Source organism: Peromyscus eremicus, chromosome 9 (genome assembly GCF_949786415.1).
Source record: "Peromyscus eremicus chromosome 9, PerEre_H2_v1, whole genome shotgun sequence".
Classification (NCBI taxonomy): Eukaryota; Metazoa; Chordata; class Mammalia; order Rodentia; family Cricetidae; genus Peromyscus; species Peromyscus eremicus.
The window spans coordinates 1,499,817-1,518,865 of NC_081425.1; positions in this window are offsets into that span (position 1 = coordinate 1,499,817).

A 19,049-nucleotide genomic window follows, 5' to 3' on the forward strand; every position below is an offset into this window, starting at 1 on the left:
ATCCCTGTGATCAAGGCAAGGTGGGAAATGAGAGGAGACTCCAGAGGCTATTAGGGAAGGATTCTGAAAGTCCAGAAGGGGTCAGAATAGTGAGAGTCCTGGTGGGTTGGAACACTGTAGCCAGAGCAGCATGGTGCTCACATGGCTTCTGGGGTGAGCAGTTCCTGACCTCTTGCGGGTTGAAAGGATGGTGCTGGACTCCATGAGCTTTTCCTGCTCCTCTCAGAACTTCAACTAAGGTCTGGAATAGAGTCACACTGTCCTAAGAGCCCTGCATTTGAAGTCCAGAGAAGCTTGTAGCTATTGGCCATCTGACCCCATGAGACTTGCAAAGAGATGTCCTTGTCCACAGAAGAACAGCAAAGCATAGATATTTTGACCTTCACAACCTTGACACCCACTGTCAATCCAAGAGGACCTGGGCATCTGTGTCCCTTTTTACCTGCACATGAAAGACACACTTGTCCCTGCTCTGAAGAGAAAACTGAAGACACAGACAAAAGGACCATATACTCTGTGTTCTAAACCGAAATGACACTCATGAGCTGACCTGTGTAAGGTAAAAAGGAGGCCTTGCCATCAGAGACAAAACTGCAGAAATGCCAGTATGGGAATGAGTTTGTTCTAAGACCTGAGAGTGTCTGCAGGTTATGAGAGGCCAGCTAAGAGGAAGCCTTAGAGGTCTTTAAAGGTTATGCTTTGGAAATGCAGGAATGCTGTTTCATGTCTCTTCTGTAAGTTGAAACACCACAAAATCTTTCTTATGGGTTTAAGACAGAGTGATTGAAGAAGAGTGAATTGGGGGAGTTGTCCTTTCCATCATCCAGCATGCTGAACATGCTCAGGTTGGCTCCATTCTCTGATAACCCAGAGAAGGTGACAGTGAGGAGAACACTATGACTCTAGTGGAGGTGACACTCTGGTCCTACAGTATGAGCAGTGTTGGACCTGATCATGATTTGAAGTGGGAACGAAAGAACATTTTCAGATAAAGTGTTCAGGGACTCTGACAGGGCAGCTAACATCTGCACAGGGAGGGGATAGTACTGGGGGACAGGCCACATGCATATCTGGAAGGAAACTTCTCAGACAAAGGCTATGGGCTGAGCTATCGGATTCTGAAATAGTTGGAGCAGCCAAAGCAAGGTATACATGAAGAAGATATCAGAGAGAAGCACAAGGCCAACCCTAAAAGGAATTCTCCACAGTGATGAGGCTTTGATTTCAGTCTCAATGTGATTTCAGTCGTGGCAAAGCATAGTGGGTTAGTCAATTTGCTTTACTTTGACAAAAAGTGGTCTGTTGAGGAAGAAGAGAAACTGAGAGCCTGGAATGGAGGGTGCATTAAACACTCCTAAGTAGAGACTGACTAACTGACTAAGACTAGGTAGAGTGAAGCCAGTGACTATCTGACAAAAGTGGGTAACCAGAGCATATTACTAAGGAGTAAAGATTACGGATGACATTGGGAATGAGAAGCATCCCAAAGCAAATGAACATCCACTTGATGGGGAAGTCTCCAGTGACGCTTCCCTCCAAGACCTAGGGGGAGACCTCTGTGTCTATGTCAAGGGTGTATAAAGCCATTTGTAATTAAGGAGTGGTGCTAAGGAGCACAGAGGAGGAACTCAGGAAGGGACCAGTCATATCTGTCAAAGAATGAAGTGCACAGCCAGAGAAACTCTGGTTAAATCATATCAAAAACATAGACTAGTTATAGGAAAAATAACTGGCCTAGAAATTTCCACAGAATTAAACCCAACAGTCTCTGATGGATTAGAGAGTATAGGCCTCTCTGGAAGAAGCCAGATGCTCATGGAAGCTCTACTCCAGGTGGACTGCCACCAGGATTGGTTGGTTCCCAGAAGCCACAGTTAGGACTGGAAATAACATTCACTCCAGATGGATGGGAGGTCACTGTGGACAACATCCTTCAAAGCTTGTCTTCACTGCAAGTCCAAAGGAATAAATGGAAAATAGCATCATTGGTGTAAAAATAACTTTAGATGAAAGTACTCTGTAATTTCCACTTCCCTTTACTTAATTCCTACTCATTTTTCAACCTACATAGATAAGGTTTCTGTCCCTCCATCTCACCAAAGTGGTTCTTAAGAAGTTCACCATTGGCCTCTGTATTGCTGGGTCCAACTGTCAGGTCTCAGCCCTCATCTTAAGGGATATCTCGGTTCACTGGCCATGTCTTTCTCCATTAGCAATCTCCTGCTTTGGGGTGTCCTTAGCAAAGCAATCATCTTGTTGTGTTTCTCCCACTCTACCCATCTGTTCTGTCTAAATTGTGTATGTGGGTAGCTCTTCAGTGTTTGGGGTCCTAATTGTTGATTACAGGCCCTCTGTCCTTCTTACTTTATGTCCTGTCTCCCAGAGGCCTCCAAAAATCCATGCTTTCACAACTTAGTATACTCATACCATATAAATAGAAGCCCAGACATATTCCAAAAGGTGTGATAAAGTATGTAGGATGCTTGAACTGGGTCATTGCTACGGGAGTAGGAAGTACAGACTTAGGGCAGCAAATGAAGACCAGGGAGACAATGTATAGAGACTCCTGTTTAGAACTCAAAAAAAAAAAAAAAAAAAAACCTATTCACTGGGCTTGAAGTTGAATTGACACCAATATATTAAAAGTAACTGCTGTGATCTCAGTCCATGGGGGAGGCTTTGCCCTGAAGGAGGTGGGAATAGGGGGTGGGCTGGGGGTAAGGTGAGGGGGGCGGGAGGGGGGAGAACAGGGGAATCCGTGGCTGATATGTAGAACTGAATTGTATTGCAAATAAAAAAAATTTACAATAAAAAAGTAACTGCTGTCATAATTTATCACAGTAGTCATGATTCTACAAAGTAATTGCTTGTTTGTGTACATTACAGAGCTCTCTGGCATCAATACACTAACTTTACGTGAGCATTTCCCATATTCTGTCACCAGCTCTTTATCCAAAATGTCCATGTCTACCTTTCACCCAACATACTACTGGGCTTTGGCTCATCAAGTCAGTCCATCATCTGTAATTATTTTCAAGTGCTTTTAGGATGAGTAGGAATGTTTAAAGCACTATGACCCATCTCTATCCTCAAAGATCCTGATGCAGGATTACAATCATCCTACTACTCATTGTTGGCACCTTTTCCATCAGCAACAATTTGAATAGACACAAAGGAAACATGTCTATCAATTATTTTATCAGTGGAGCAAGGGCAGAAGCATCACTTGAAAGTGGTCAGCAATCTTTTCTGTATGCAATTGCAAGGAATATGCTCTTTTTTTCTTTAATCTGCAGTATATCCGACTCTCACGTATGCACAGAACAGTTATCTGCGGTGTATCTGTTGGTATCCCTGCTGTTCAGCTTATTGATCTGCCCCAGTGAATTACCTGCTCTGTTGACATCTGCACTCTGCAATAACACAGTCAATCACACCTGAGTAGTCTTCTTCCCAGTTTCCATCTATTTTGCATACTGTCTGCAGAGACAATCAACTACAGATAAAGGAGTAGCTATCACCTTGGAACTAGAAATCCTGGGTCAAAGTTTTGGGTTATAATTCATTCTATCATGCAGGACATCTCACTTCCCTCATCCTTGTATCTGTATGAATAACCCTATACCTTTTATCACTCCCTAAGCTAGGCAAGTAGCTAGCACATTACCATTAGGGAAAGGCTCTGGAAATCCAGAAACCTCATCCCTTTTAATTTATGAGGCACTTAGGATGAGCTTCCCTTATCAATTAACCTAATCTAGATAAAGCCCCACAGAAATTCCCAAAAGCTAACCAAATCTAGATAAATCCCTCACAAGCATGCCCAGAGGCTAGTTTCCTAGGTGATTCTAAACCATGTCAAGTTGGCAATCAATATCAACCAGTATATTATTCAATGAAAATAACAATCCACAGCATTCACAAGCAACTTCAATATTTTTAAAGTGTTAATATTAGCAATAATAAAATAAGAATTTCACAAGATGACTATGTGGCAATAATAATGATTACCCTACATAAAACACCTAAGCTAGTTTCCTTTTTGTTTTGGGGGGTGTGTGTGTGTGTGTGTGTGTGTGTGTGTGTGTGGTGTGCATGTGTATATAACGTGTATGTCTGTGTGGTATATGTGTACGTGTGTGTATATAATGTGTGTGTGTGGGGGGGTAAGCCCATGAGTGTGTCTCCTTATATCGCCTTCCACCTTACTCTGAGATAGATTTCTCACTGAACCTGAAACTCCCAGCTAACTATACTTGTTGGCCATCAAGCCCCTGGACAGTACTAGGACTACAGGAGTGACACACACACAGTTTTTTCAGATTCTTACTGGGGTCCTCATGTTTGTGAAGCACTTTAATAGACTGAGCCATCTCGCAGTCCCTCATAGACACAGTTTAAAGATCTGCTCAACAATTAGCTCTTCTGATGTGCGGAGTCCAAGCCTCCTTCTTTGAGAAGGGATACCTTCTTAAAATCTTGCATATTTATATGCAATGAGCTTCATTAAATTATTTAGATGAACCATGTGACTAGAAGTCATGCACACATGCACAGCTTAGCTGTAGACAAAAGCTATAAGTATATTTGAGTTATTTCTAGTTTGAGGTATAGCTGACTCCAGACTCCAAACTCCTTGGTAATTAAAAGTAAAAATCCACCGGGCGGTGGTGGCGGTGGCGCACACCTTTAATCCTAGCACTCGGGAGGCAGAGCCAGGCAGATCTCTGTGAGTTCGAGGCCAGCCTGGGCTACCAAGTGAGTTCCAGGAAAGGCGCAAAGCTACACAGAGAAACCCTGTCTCTAAAAACCAAAAAAAAAAGTAAAAATCCATTTGATTAAATGAAGTGAAGCTCTTTGCAGTCCAGTTTAAATCCTTTGCAAGCTTTCAGGAGGACAGAGCAAGCCAGGAGTAGTCTGCTACAGGTATTATCTGCATGGGCAAGATGAGGACTAGCCTGACACAATGCTGATGCGTGAGGAAGGGCCAGTGTTACACGGGAAGATATTGTGAGTTCAAAGTCATATACACCCACAGATACAAATGTAAGCTCTTCCTTCCCACGTGATTTGGTAACAACTGACAGATGTTTGTGGTGCGAAGTTCAGCATCGAATGAATAGAAGAGCCAAACCCACTTAATGACAAAATGCTTCTCCCCCACCCACTGAAACCAGACTTTACTCATTTCAGCACCAAAAAGAAAAAAAAAATCATCATCATTCTTAGTAGCTTGCTTCTGTTTCCACTTGAATAGATGCCCTGTCACACAGGAGCTTTGTGCCATATCAAGTTGCCTACACCCAAAAACAGCTGCAATGCTTATCTAATTAAACCCCAGCGCCAAACTGTGAGCTGCAGCATCAATCATTAATATTGTATTTTGGATCACTTTAAATTCTGACTGGGGGTAGGTGGCTTCCCGCACACTGGTCTCAGAAGGAGATTTTTCAAATAATCTTTAAGCAGCACTGAAAAAAATAAAACAAGCTGCCTGCTGTTCGATGAGGGCTGTGCTACCCTGCTGAACACTGATTAGCTGTTAACTCTAATTGAGAGATGGATATTACTTATTCTGAAAATGCTAAGGACCTTTTTTATTGTGAAAAATATGTAGCTTTTCTCACCTCAAAAACATGTTTGTGGCTCCTTGCCCAAATTGTGAGCAGTTTCAAAAGAATGGGGGCTTCTGGGTCTCTTGTCTCCAGTTTGCAGAGTCATTATTCTGAATCATGTCTTTTCTCCAGATAGCCATCCATGAGTCAGTGGACTGTGATCTCCATGTGTGGTTTGTGCACACATGCCTACATCTGGAACACAGGCATACTCTTAGAGTTCTGATGGCCTAGAGATGTTTATGCAAATCTCTGTCCCAGGCAGGCACATGCTGGTGTGCTTAGGTTTATGCTCATGAACCAAGAGGAGGAGTTTTCTCTATCATCTTCTAATAGACTAGAGCCAGCAGGGCAAGCCAAATGGGGCAATTTAGACAAAGAGAGACTGGCCAAAACTAAATGAATATCTGCTTCCTTCTAGCATTCTAGGAAAGACACCAAGCAGCTGTGCCAAAGCACACTGCTCCTCTTTGTTAGGAAAATGCTCTGCTCTACTCAAAATCAGGGGCATCAGTCAGCACCCGCTTCAAAAAGAGATGTGTACAAGAAAGGCTCCTAATGAGGGACAATTGACTGCAGAAGCACAGCATGTGTCAAGCTCTGCAGAAGCACAGTTTAAAACTCATGAGGAAATCGGACAAGTATCTGAACCATGAGGTTCTCATTCTCAAAGCCAAGACAGACAGAGTCTGTGCCAGGGTCCTGCCTGGAACCCAGCCACGGCAGCTAAAGAGAGATGGGCAAGCCCGAGCCAGAGAGAATACAGATAAGAGAGGGGGAAGGTTTTGTGAGCCTCCGGGACAGAAGGAAGAGACGGCAGTGGTAGAATGGCTTACTGCAGGGAAGAGAAACTGGAAGATCTAGGAACATTCTAAAAGCCCACATGAAAGGTCTCTGCTCATGAAGGGACTAATCAGAAGCATCTCATGAGTCTAGCAAATGGTCCAAAACAGATCAGAGCATGGCACCTCAGATTGTCAGCCCAGCTTAGCTCCAATTACATTTCTCAGAATCTCTTTGACTATATAATGCTGAGAAATTGTGTGCCAGTTTAGAAGGTGGTATCAAAAGGCAGCTACATTTCTAGGCTTTGATAGCTGTTTATCTGCCTGTTCACCTAGCTAGTTAGCATCGACTTCAGTTCCTGCTGAATCCACTCCTTCACCTCTGTGATTGTGAAGCCAGAAGTGTTCAACTCCTCAGCAAAAGGTGTCATCATCCCAGGTGTACCCTCCCATCCTCCAAGTTAAAAGTTAAAAGATCATGAGATGTCAATAGAGATTCTAGACCATCCTTGTGTATCCCTGGTATCCCTGGTTATCACAGCTTTCCTCCAGTGTGCCATACTCCTACTCCCACATTTTTTGACCACACCAAGAAAGGCAGTGGTTTGTCTTGGTGTGCAGTAATTTAATTATAGTATTCTAGGTGACTCATCAGGTAGCTTGCTATAACTGGGTCTTAGAAACTGGCACTAAGATGCTTGGTGAACATTAAAGTTTCTAATTCAGAGACTTCATATTTATAACATATTTAAATGTGTAAGACAAGTATACATATATACACATGTATATGTTAATAATACACATGTGAATAAAGTATGGCCATGCTTTGTTTAATAATAGATACACATTCTGATATATGCTTGGTTAGGCAACTACATCCCTGTGAAACTGTAGAATGTAGTTACATGAGCTAAGACAGATTGACCACCATCCTGTTCAAAGCCTATCCTTGACCAACTTGTTATTATATAGCATGTAATTATATACATGTGTATACAAACACACACACACTAGCACTCACATGCACATATGTTTGTGGTGGTGAGCTAACTTGTCCACTGGTAAGCAAGGAGGAAACATCCCAGTCTTCCTTTCAAAAATACTCTTCTTTGGTTTCCATCACTTCCTTTTCCTTGACCCATTCATTGATAATTATGTGTCTAGTAGAGCAATCTGCCATTCTTCCTTGGCTCCCCTATTTTGCATGCAAGGCAAAACAAACTGTCTGCTTTCATTAGAATGAACTCCCAGAGACATTTGCAAAAGTGAAGCCCTCTGTCAGTGCTTCACTCTCCCCCTGGGCCATTTCTATGTCCATATGAGGGAAAAAACCATCTGGCCCATCCTCCGGGAAGATCCCAGCACCTGAAGAGTAGTATTGGTACAGAGAGCACCTGGCTGAGAATGGAGCATGACTCTGACTTTAGCTTGTGACCTGTCTTCAGTACCTTTGGATGTGTTATGTAACATTCCATAACCTTCCCTGCCTTGTATGAGAACTTGAGATGATAGTGTTTGTTCTGGCTGCCTTATGGCATTAAAAACACCAAGTGAACTGATTTGTGTGCAGGTTTTTCACAAATATGAAAAGGACTTTAGGGCCCAAATCATTCCAACTACAAAAAAAAAAGAAAGAACGAAAAAGAAAAAGGAAAAAAAGGAAAAGAAAAAAGTTGTTAATTTAATGAAATTAATTAAGCATCCTCAGTAGACCTGGTGCCTGTATGTGCTAGAGATGAGCTTCTCAGCTGGACCATCCCTGGCCTTTTACTTCTCCATTTTCAAGAAGTCTTTTGCTTCCCTCCTCACTTTCCCTTCTGTAGGAGCCTAACCTGAACTTCAACATGGATTACTACAGCCATGAGACTTCACTCCTCTGGTCATTCCCTTCTCAAAGGACTGAATTCTGTTCTCAATACCCCACAGCTAGTGAACAAATTATCTTCCATGATGAGAAAAATTTACTGTGAAACATGGTATCACACACTCTTTACCTTCGTCTGCTGCCTGACCTGGCTCCATTCTGGACACCATGACCTGGTGCTAAATTCAACCTTCCTTCTCTCTTGTGATGTCAAAATTGATGATCTCTTCTGAAAGAGAGATGAGGGAAGGAAACAAGGAAGGGAAAACAGGAAATATAGCAAAAAAAAAAATATAACCTGTGAAATAGGAAGAAATCTAATTTATTCTTCTTGGTATTAAGAAAATTTTGTGCTATTTGGCAATGAGGGCTCTAATATGCTTGCAATGTAATCGACTTAGGAATTGTAATAACAGCCTTCCTTCTGAGTGATTTTCGATGAATTAGGAATTTTGCCTCTGGCTTGTTTTTTCCATCACTGATAATTGAAAGTCTGAAGTTAGCAAACAATTGCTTTCCAGCAAGCATTGCTCCTTTGTTCAATTGTTCATTCAGCAAAAACATCTCCTGATTCATGTCTGTGTGCCAGACACTGTGCACTCATTTTGCCAGGCATGCAGGGGAGAGCCAGACAGTCTGGTGGCTGAGGCTTTAAGGCCAAGAATCAAATGCTTATGTCTGGCATTTTCTAATTAAAAGAAACATTTTATGCAATAATTTTGGGGTCTTGGGAAACAGTGTATTTGGTGATGAGCTGACTGAACTGAAAGAGAAGTTGCTGTAGAGTTCCCAGGGGGATCTTAAAGGATGTGGTTCCCAAGTCTAATTTTTTTTTTCCTATTGTGGAGCTGGGTACCAAACCTCATGCCTGACCCTCAAAAAGCAGGTGATTCCTTACACTTGCTCTGCATTTGAATCCCCAAGGTAATCTTTTCAGATAAAGGTGCCAAACTATCTTTTCTGCCCTAGAGATGCCCATTCAATAGGGGCACTGGGAAGCAGTTATGGTTGGTTATAAACTCCACTGGCAACTCTTATATATAAGCATAGGGGAGACCCACTCAGCATGAGCTGTATATATGTTGCATGACATATAAAAATGATCAAATGAATAAATATTTAAATGAGTAGCATATCTTGACACACTACTGGAAAAAAATTCCAAAGGCAACATATACATATGTATGAAACATGTGCACACATGTATACAATGTATATACAACAACAATTAATTAAAAAAGAGATCATGAATTTGAAAAAAAGCAAGGAGGGGTATATGTGAGGGTTTGGATAGATGAAAGGGAAGGGGGAAATGATGTAATTATATTCTAATCTCAAAATACAAAACAATTTTTTGGGGTTTTTTTTGTTTGATTGTTTTGGTTTGGTTTTAGGGTTTTTTGGGGGGGAGGTTGAGACAGCCTTTCTCTGTGTACCCCTGGCTGTCCTAGAACTCACTCTGTATGATTTTTTTAAGGTGTGGAAAGAAATGTTGGATTAATATTATGTATAGATTTGTACAAAATAAACCAAAAGGGTTTTCCAATTTTCTATTTATTTATTGCTTGCATGTGAAGTCAGACACTGGCTCTCAAGTTCAGGATGACCTTAAATTATTTGTCTTCCTCCTTCTACTTCCCATTGGAAGTAGGATCATTGGCCTATGTCTGTCAATCTAAGATAATAAATTTTATAATAAGTTTTAAATTATTTAAAAACATTTTCAACCCAATTGTCTGTTCTATGTTTTAACAGAAAGAGGGAAAGGAGCATGTGATTAAACCTTTAGTGTCTTTAAAAGCCTGAGCAATCCTACATCTGGATGCTGAGGATGGGGCTTAGTGGCAAAGCACCTACCTAGTGTGCACGAGTCCTGGGCCTCATCTCCAGCACTGAAACAAATGTACAAACTAATCTCTTTAGCATTTTAAAAATTTTCCCCCTTCATTAAAAATGGACTTTTTTCTCATATGATATTTTCAGATTACAGTTTCCCTCCCTCTGCTCCTGCTAGCTTCCCAACTACCACCCTTCCAGATCCACTCCCTCTCAGCCTCTCAGAAAATAAACAGGCTTGTAAGGGATAATAATAAAATATAACATAACATAATAAATAATAAGATAAAACAAAAATTAATACATCAGAATTGGACAAAACAAACAGAAGGAAAAGAGTCCAAGAGAAGGCTCAAGAAACAGACCCACTTGTTCACACACTCATGAGTCCCATAAAGACACTAACCAGAAGCCATCATATATACACAAAAGACCCATAGGGTAAAAAGAGAGAAGAAAATACATAATTTTTTTTTAAATTTTAACTGTAAAAGCTTTGATACAGTTAAAATTTGTGGTGGCGCACGCCTTTAATCCCAGCACTCGGGAGGCAGAGCCAGGCGGATCTCTGTGAGTTCAAGGCCAGCCTGGTCTCCAAAGCGAGTTCCAGGAAAGGCGCAAAGCTACACAGAGAAACCCTGTCTCGAAAAACCACAAAAAAAAAAAAAAAAGCTTTGATACAACATTATGAGACAAGGAACCTCAAAAGATGCCATTGAGTTCACATTCTGTTGGCCATTTACCGGGCATGCAGCCTACCCTTAAGAGCAGTTTGTTTCACCAATAAGACTCCTTTAAAGGAAACTAAATTTTAATTTGCAAGTGGCTATCAATTGAAGATTGCTTCTGGGTTAAGGATAGGAGCTCTAGGCTAACATCTGGTGCAAACCCATGCAGGCCCTCTGCATACTGCCTCAGTCTCTATGATTTCATACGTGCATCAATCATGTTGATTTAGAGGGCTTTGTTTTCTTGGTGTTCTCCATCCCCTCTGGCTCTTACACTCTTTCTGCCTCCTCTTCCTCAGGGTTTTCTGAGCCCAGAGGGGAGGTTTTGAAGGAGACACCCCATTGATGGCTGAATGTTCCAAGGTCTCTCACTCTTTGCATAGTTCCCATTTATAAATGTAGATGCATTTGCTCCTACAGCAGGAAGTGACTGTGATGGTGGCTGACCAAGGTACTGATCTATGAGTACAGCAGAACGTCATTAGGAATCATTTTATTGCTATATTTTTTAGAACAGTAGTATTTGGTTTTACCCTAGGTCCTTGGGCTATGTAGTGTCAGGTTCTTGGTCACCAAAGCAGTGTCAGGTAGGGGTTCCATCCCATGGAGTTTGCCTTCAGTCAAATCAGGTATCAGTTGGCTATTCCCACAAGCTTTGTGGCACCATTGCAGTAGCGTATCTTGAAGACAGTATATTATTGTAGATCAAAGGGTTTGTGCCTAGATTGGTGTTTATATTTCTCTTTTGGTAGAGGGCAGACTACCTTCCTGTACCAAAGCCAATAGCACATAAGAGTGAAAGATCTGTGTAGGTACCAACTTGAATTCTCCATGTTCAATGAGTTGTATGGGTGTTGGCTTCAGCAACGGGGCCCCATAGTCAGTTTGTGGAGAGCAACCTATAGTCTTGGCAACAACCTAGATTGATTAGGGGTTCCTATACGATGACTTTGGCCAACAACTGAAATGGATGTAACACAATCCTGGTACTGGAAGCTTCATTTGGTGACAAGAGATGTCCAGTTGGGACTCTCTCTCCCCCACTATTTGGCAATTTTATTTAAATCACATCCACATATGTATATATTTTAGGAAGCTTCTTTTGTTTTAGGTTTCCACACTAGCCCTCAATTGGCCCTTAGTTTTAGCTGTCTTTCCCCCATATTTCCTCTCTCATCCCCCCGTTTCCTCCTACTCTCCATTTGATCCTCCCAATCCCCACTACAATCCATCCATCCATTTCCCTTTCCTAGGAAGATCTACCTGCCCCCTCCCCTAGGCCTTTACTCTATACTTCTGTAGTTCTACAGATTATAGCTTTGTTATCATTGATGTAACAGTTAATATCCACATATAAGCTAATGCAAACCATTTTTGTCTTTATGGGCCAGGGTTACCTCACTCGGGATGTTTTTTTTCTAGTTTCATCAATTTACCTGTGAATTTCATCTTTTTTTAACGGTTGAGTAATACTCTATTGTGAAAATATATCATATTTTCTTTATCCATTCTTCTATTGGGGGCATCTAGGTTGTTCCAATTTCTGGATATTATGAAAAAAGCGGAATGTACATAGTTGATTAAGTGTCTTTGTGGTAGGATGAAGCATCCTCTGAGTATATGTTCAAGAGTGATATAGCTGGATCTTGATGTAGACCTATTCCCAACTTTCTGAGGAATTGCCACAGGGATTTCCATGGTGGCTTTCAAGATTTCACTCTCACTAGCAATGGATGAGCGTTCCCATTACTCTACATCCTCACCAGCAGGAGCTGTCACATGTTAATTGACCTTAGCCATTCTGACAGGTATAAGATGAAACCTTGAAGTAATTTTGATTTATATTTCCCTGATGGCTAAAGATGTTGAACATTTCTTTGTTTCTGGGTGATTTGAGTTTCCTCCTTTGAGAATTCTCTGTTTATATTTGTACCTGATTTTTTTAATCAGCTTTTTTCTTGATATTTAATTCTTTGACTTTTTATATGTTTTGGATATTAGCCCTCTACCATATGTGTAGTTCCTAAAAAAAGAGGGTGCTGCTTTGTTTGAATGACAGTGTCTTTTGCTTTGTAGAAGGTTTTCAGTTGCATGAGGTCCCATTTATTAATCATGGAACTCAGTGCCTTTGCTAACAGTGTTCTGTTCAGAAAATCTTTTCCTGTGTGAATAAGTTCAAGGCTATTCCCCACTTTCTCTTCTATCAGGTTCGATGCATTTGGTTTTATGTTGAGGTCTTTGATCCATTTGTAGTTGAGTTTTGTAGAAGGTGGTAAGTACAGATCTAATTGTGTTCTTCCACATGCACTCATCCAGGTTGATCAGAACCATTTGTTGAAGATGTTTTTTTCCACTGTGTATTATGTCTTCTTGGTGAAAAAATGGGTGTTCATAGTTGTGTGCATTTATGTCTGGGTCTTTAATTCAATTCCATTGATGACATGTCTGTTTTGTGGCAATATCATGCTGTTTTTGTTACTATAACTCTGTAGTGCAACTTGAAATTGGGGCTAGAAATACTTCCAGCAGTTTTTTTTTTATGATTCTGGATTGTTTTAGCTATCCTGGATTCTTGTGCTTCCATATGAAACTGAAAATTCTCCTTTTAAGACCTCTGGAGAATTATGTTAGAATTTTGAAGGGAGTTGCATTGAATCTGTAGATTACTTTTAAGAAGATAGCATTGTTACTATATTAATCCTACCAATCCATAAGCATGGGAGATCTTTCCATCTTCTTATAGCTTCTTCAGCTTATTCCTTCAGAATCTTAGAGTTTTTAATCATACAGGTTTTCACTTGCTTTGAATTACCACAAGATGTTTTAAATGATTTGAGGCTGTTGTGAAAAGTGTTGTTTCCCTGATTTCTTTCTCAGTTTATTTTTCATTTGTATGTAGGAGGGTTACTGATTTTTGTGAGTTATTTTTGAGATGACCATGGTTTTTGTCTTTCAGTTTATTTATGTGGTGGATTACACTTATTGCTTTATGTATGTGGAACCATCCTGCCTCTCTTGGATGAAGCCTACTTGATCACAGTGGATTATTTTTTGGTGGATTCAGTTTACAAGTATTTTATTGAGAATTGTTGCATCTATGTTCACATGGAAAATTGGTCCGTAATTCTCTTTCCTTGTTGGGTTTTATGTGGTTTGGGTATTAGGGTAACCAGGCCTCATAAAACTAATTGGGCAATGTTTCTTCTGCTTCTTTTTTTGTGGAATAATTTGAGTAATATTGGCATTAACTCTTTTTTGAGAGTTAGTCTGGTAGAATTATGTGATTTAAAAAAGGAGAGATAAAAAGATCTGGCCCTGGGCTGTTTTTGGCTGGGAGACTTTTAATTAGTGCTTCTATTTCACTGAGTGCTACAGATCTGTTTAAATTGTTTATCTGATCTTGATTTAACTTTGATAATTGGTATCTATTAGGAAAATTATCCATTTCTTTTAGGTTTTTCCAATTTCATGGAATATAGATTTTTTTAAATATGTCCTTATGAGTCTGTATTTCCTTGCTGTCTGCTATTTCCCCCTTTTCATTTCTAATTTTGTTAATTTTGATATTTTCTCTCTACCTTTTAGTTAATTTGGATAAGAGTTTGTCAATCTTATTGATTTTTCTCAACCAATTCTTTGTTTCATTGACTCTTTGTACTATGTTTGTTTGTTTCTATCATTGATTTCAGCCATGAGTTTGATTATTTCTTTCTACCTACTCCTTTGGTGTGTTATTTCTTCTTTTTGTTCTAGAGCTTTCAGGCATGCTATTATATTACTAATATGAGATCTTTCCCATTTTTTATGTAGGTTCTTAGTGCTATGAACTTGCCTCTTGGAACCCCCTTCATTGTATCCTGTAAGTGTGGGCATGTTTTGTAGCATTTTCATTCAATTTTATAAAGTCTTATCTTTCTTAATTTCTTTTTTAATTTCTATCTTGACTCATTTTTCATTCAGTAGTGAGTAGTTCAGTTTCTATAACTTTGTAGGCTTTCTGTTGTTTTTGTTGTTGATATGCAGCTATAATCTGTGGTGGTCAAATAGGCAGAAGGGTGTTGTTTCTGTTTCCTTCTATCTGTTGACGCTTGCTTTGTATCCCAGTATGTGGTCAACCATGGTGAAAGTTCCATGAGGTGCTGAGAAGAAGGTATATTTTTTTGTGTTTGGGTGAAATGTTGTGTAAATTTATCTTAGGTTCGTTGGTTTACAACATCAGTTAGCACCATTTCTGTTTATGTTTTGACAGGATGACCTAATGGTGAGAGTGGGGTATTGAAGTCTCACACACACACTAGCATGTGACAGTCAACACGTGATTTAAGCTATGGTAGTGTTTCTTTTGTTAACTTGGATACCCTTATGTTTGGTGCATTGATGTTAAAAACTGCAATGATATCTTGGTGGACTTTTTCGTTAAAGAGTTCATAGCACTCTTTCCTATCTCTTCTGATTAGTTTTGGTTTGAAGTTACTTTGTCAGATATTAAAATGGCTATACCAACTTGCTCCTTTGGTCTATTTTCCTGGAATATCATTTTCCATCCCTTTATCCTGAGATGATGTCTAAGGTATGTTTCTTGGATGCAGCAAAAAGATGGATCCTGATTTCACATCATTCTGTTAGTCTGTGTCTTTTTATTGGGGAATTGAGAACATTGATGTTGAGAGATATCAATGAGTGGTGTTTGTTGATTCCTGTTATTTTGCTGTTGTGGGAGTGTGGGGTTTTTTTGGTGTGTGTGTGTGTGTGTGTGTGTGTGTGTGTGTGTGTGTGTGTGTGTGTGTTTCCCCTCTTTTGATTTGCTAGTCTGAGATTACTTATTCTTTATGTTTTCTTGGGTGTAGTTAACCTCTTTAGGTTGAAGTTTCCCTTTTAGTGCCTTCTATAAAGCTGGATTTATAAACAGATCTTGCTAAATTTGGTTTTATCATGGAATTTCTTAATTTCTCCATCTATTGTGATTGAAAGTTTTGCTGGGTATAGTTGTTTCGGCTGCCATCTATGGTTTCTTAGAGTCTATAACACACCTGTCCAGGCTCTTCTGGCTTTTAGAGTCTACATTGAGAAATCAGATGTTATTCTAATATGTCTGCCTTTATATGTTACTGTTGTTTGGGGGGGTGGTCTTTTGTGAGGGGGAGGTGCCACCCAGCTCCCAAATAAATCACACATGGAGGCTTATTCTTAATTATAAAATGTCCCACCTAAGCTTGGCTTATTTCTAGCCAGCTTTCCTTAACTTAAATTATCCCATCTACCTTTTGCCTCTCAGCTTTCTTATTCTCTTTCTTCTGTAAATCTTGCTCTTACTCTATGGCTTGCTGTGTAATTGGGTGGCTGGCCCCTGGAGTCCTCCTCCTTCTCTGGCTACCTCTTTTCTACTCCCTCTTCCCAGATTTTTCCTTCTATATTTTCTCTCTGCCTGCCAGCCTCACTTATCCTTTCTCCTGCCTTGTTATTGACTGTTCAGTTCCTTATTAGACCATCAGGAGTTTTAGACAGGCACAGTAACACAGCTTCACAGAGTTAAACAAATGCAACATAAACAAAAGTAACACACCTTAAAATGATATTCCACAATATGTTACTTGATCTTTTCCCCTTGTGGCTTTTCTTTCTTTGTTCTGTACATTTGGTGTTTTGATTATTATGTGCTGCAGGGAATTACTTTCCTGGTACAGTCTATTTGACATTCTACATGCTTCTTGTGCCTGATAGGCATCTTCTTCTTTAGGTTAGGGAAATTTTCTTCTATGATTTCATTGAAAATATTTTTCTGTGCCTTTGACCTGGGTTTCTTCTCCTTCTTCTCTTCCTATTTTTCTTAGATTTGGCCTTTTCATGACGTCTCAAATTTCCTCTATGTTTTGTATCATGATTTTTTTAGATATAACATTTTATTTGATTGAGGTATTCATTTTTTCTATCATATCTGTAACACCTGAGATTCCCTCTTCCATCTCTTGTATTCTGTTGATGAAGCTTGCCTCTTAAACTTATTTAAGTTCCTAAATGATAATTTCCAGATTTCCCTCAGTTAGGATTTTCTTTATTGATTCTATTTCCACTTTTAGGTCTTGAACTGTTTGATTCATTTCCTCCTGGTGTTGGTTTGTGTTTTCGTAGATGTCTTTAAGGGATTGTTCATCTCATCTTTAAGGACTTCTATCACAATCATAAGGGCTATTTTAAGGTCTTTGTCTGGTGCTTCAGCTGTGTTGCAATATTCTGAGTCTGATGCAGTAGGGTTGCTGTGATGGGGGAATGTTTTTCTGGATGCTGTGAATATGTGTTGCTCTGATTTGTAGCATGAATCTTAAATGGTCTTATTCATAAGATCAAACCTGAGGCCAGTTATTGGGGTGAACACTGGAAAATCAGAGAGACAGAACAAGCCACAGCTACCTCACCTCACCAATTCCTCAGCTGGTCCTGTTTCCTCAGACTGGAATGTCTCAGTACTCATCCAGAATGGGTCTCTGCTGAACTGCTGCTAGAAGCCTGAAAGCTTAACCAGCCAAATGCTTCTAGTTCCTGGTCTTCACGCCTTATATACCTTTCTGCTATCTGCCATCACTCCCTGGGATTAAAGGCTCATTCCCTGGGATTAAAGGCGTGTGTCACCAGGCCTGGTTGTTTCCAATGTGGCCTTGAACTCACAGAGATCCCAGATGGATTTCTGCCTCTGGAATGCTAGGATTAAAGGTGTGAGTGCCACCGTTTTCTAGCCTAAGTATTTAGTGGCTGTTCTGTTCTCTGACCCCAGATAAGTTTATTAGGGTGCACAATATTTTGGGGAACACAATACCACCACACTGATTGGTTGATAAATAAAGCCATTTGGCCTATGGCAAGGCAGCTTAGAGGCAGGCAGAAAATCCAAACAGATGGAGAGGAAAGAGAAAGACAGAGCAGAGGAGACACTGCCAGCCATCTCCATGAGAAGCAAAATTTGTCCTGACCGAGGACCAGGTGGGACATAGGAAAAATTTCAGCTACATTGTTGGACTCTAGGGAGGATATATTGTCTTATCCTTTATTGATTGTGTTTTTATTCTGGTGTCTAGGCATCTGGATTTGGGAAGAATGTAATTCTAGGTGCTGGTCTTGTCTTTGTTGGGTGGGTGTTTTGTCCTCTGATTTCTATTACTTTTTCTTGTTCTTAGGAGAGTGTGGTGGCTGTGTATTGTCTGTTGGGAAATTCTTCTGGGACCCTGAAGTAGGTGTGGCTCCTGGGGGTTCCAGGTAAAAGGTGTTTCTAGGTATTAGGAGCCGACACTTAGTATTGAGGATTGGCTAGGAGAGGACCTGAGAGGTTCACAGGAGGAATGAAAACAGTGTTCCACTACAAAATGCTCAGTCCCCTGTGAATAGGGGCAAAGAGTAAGGAGAGGCCACAATTGATAGTCTGCTACAGTGCTGAGGATGAGAGAAAAGAAGGAAGAGCGAAGACTGAAGCTCACCTACCTGTTTTGCTGGCCTGCTTGCTTCTCTGGCAGTCTGGCTTGCAGGTTCCCAGAGAAAGCCTGCTGATGAGTGAGAAGAAACATTAGAGAAGATCTGCATGATCGGCTAGAGATAGGAGTCACAAAGAAGGGTATCTTAGTTAGGTTTCTATTGCTGTGAAGAGACACCATGACCAAGGCAACTCTGAGAAAAGAAAACATTTCATGGAGGTGGCACTCACAGTTCAGCAGTTCAGTCCATTATCATCATGGTGGGGAGCACGGCAGCAGACATGCAGGCAGACATGGTGCTGGCTACATCTTGATCAAAAGGCAACAGGAAGTGGGCTGTGGCACTGGCTGCGGCTTGGGCATATATGAGACCTCAGTGCCCACCCCACAGTGACATTCTTCCTCCAACAAGGCCATACCCATTCCAACAAAGCCACACCTCCTAAAAATGTCACTCCCTGTGAACTTATGGTGGTCAATTACATTCAAACTACCACAGAGGGGAAGCTGCAGCAGGTGGTCTGCTACAGAGGTGGGGGTGAAACTGGGGGTTGGATTTGGAGGAGAGGAGGAAAAGGTGAAGATCTGTAGTTAGGCTACCTGCTTCTCTGTGTGGGGTGGCCTGCAGGTTCCCAGGGAATGCCTGCTGGAGTTGGGAACTGGGATAAAGCAATTAGTAGGGGAAAAAAATGTTGGAGGGAAAGATCTGTGTTATCCACTAGAGACAGGGCAGGGAGGGAGGCTAAGCCAGGTGGTCTGAT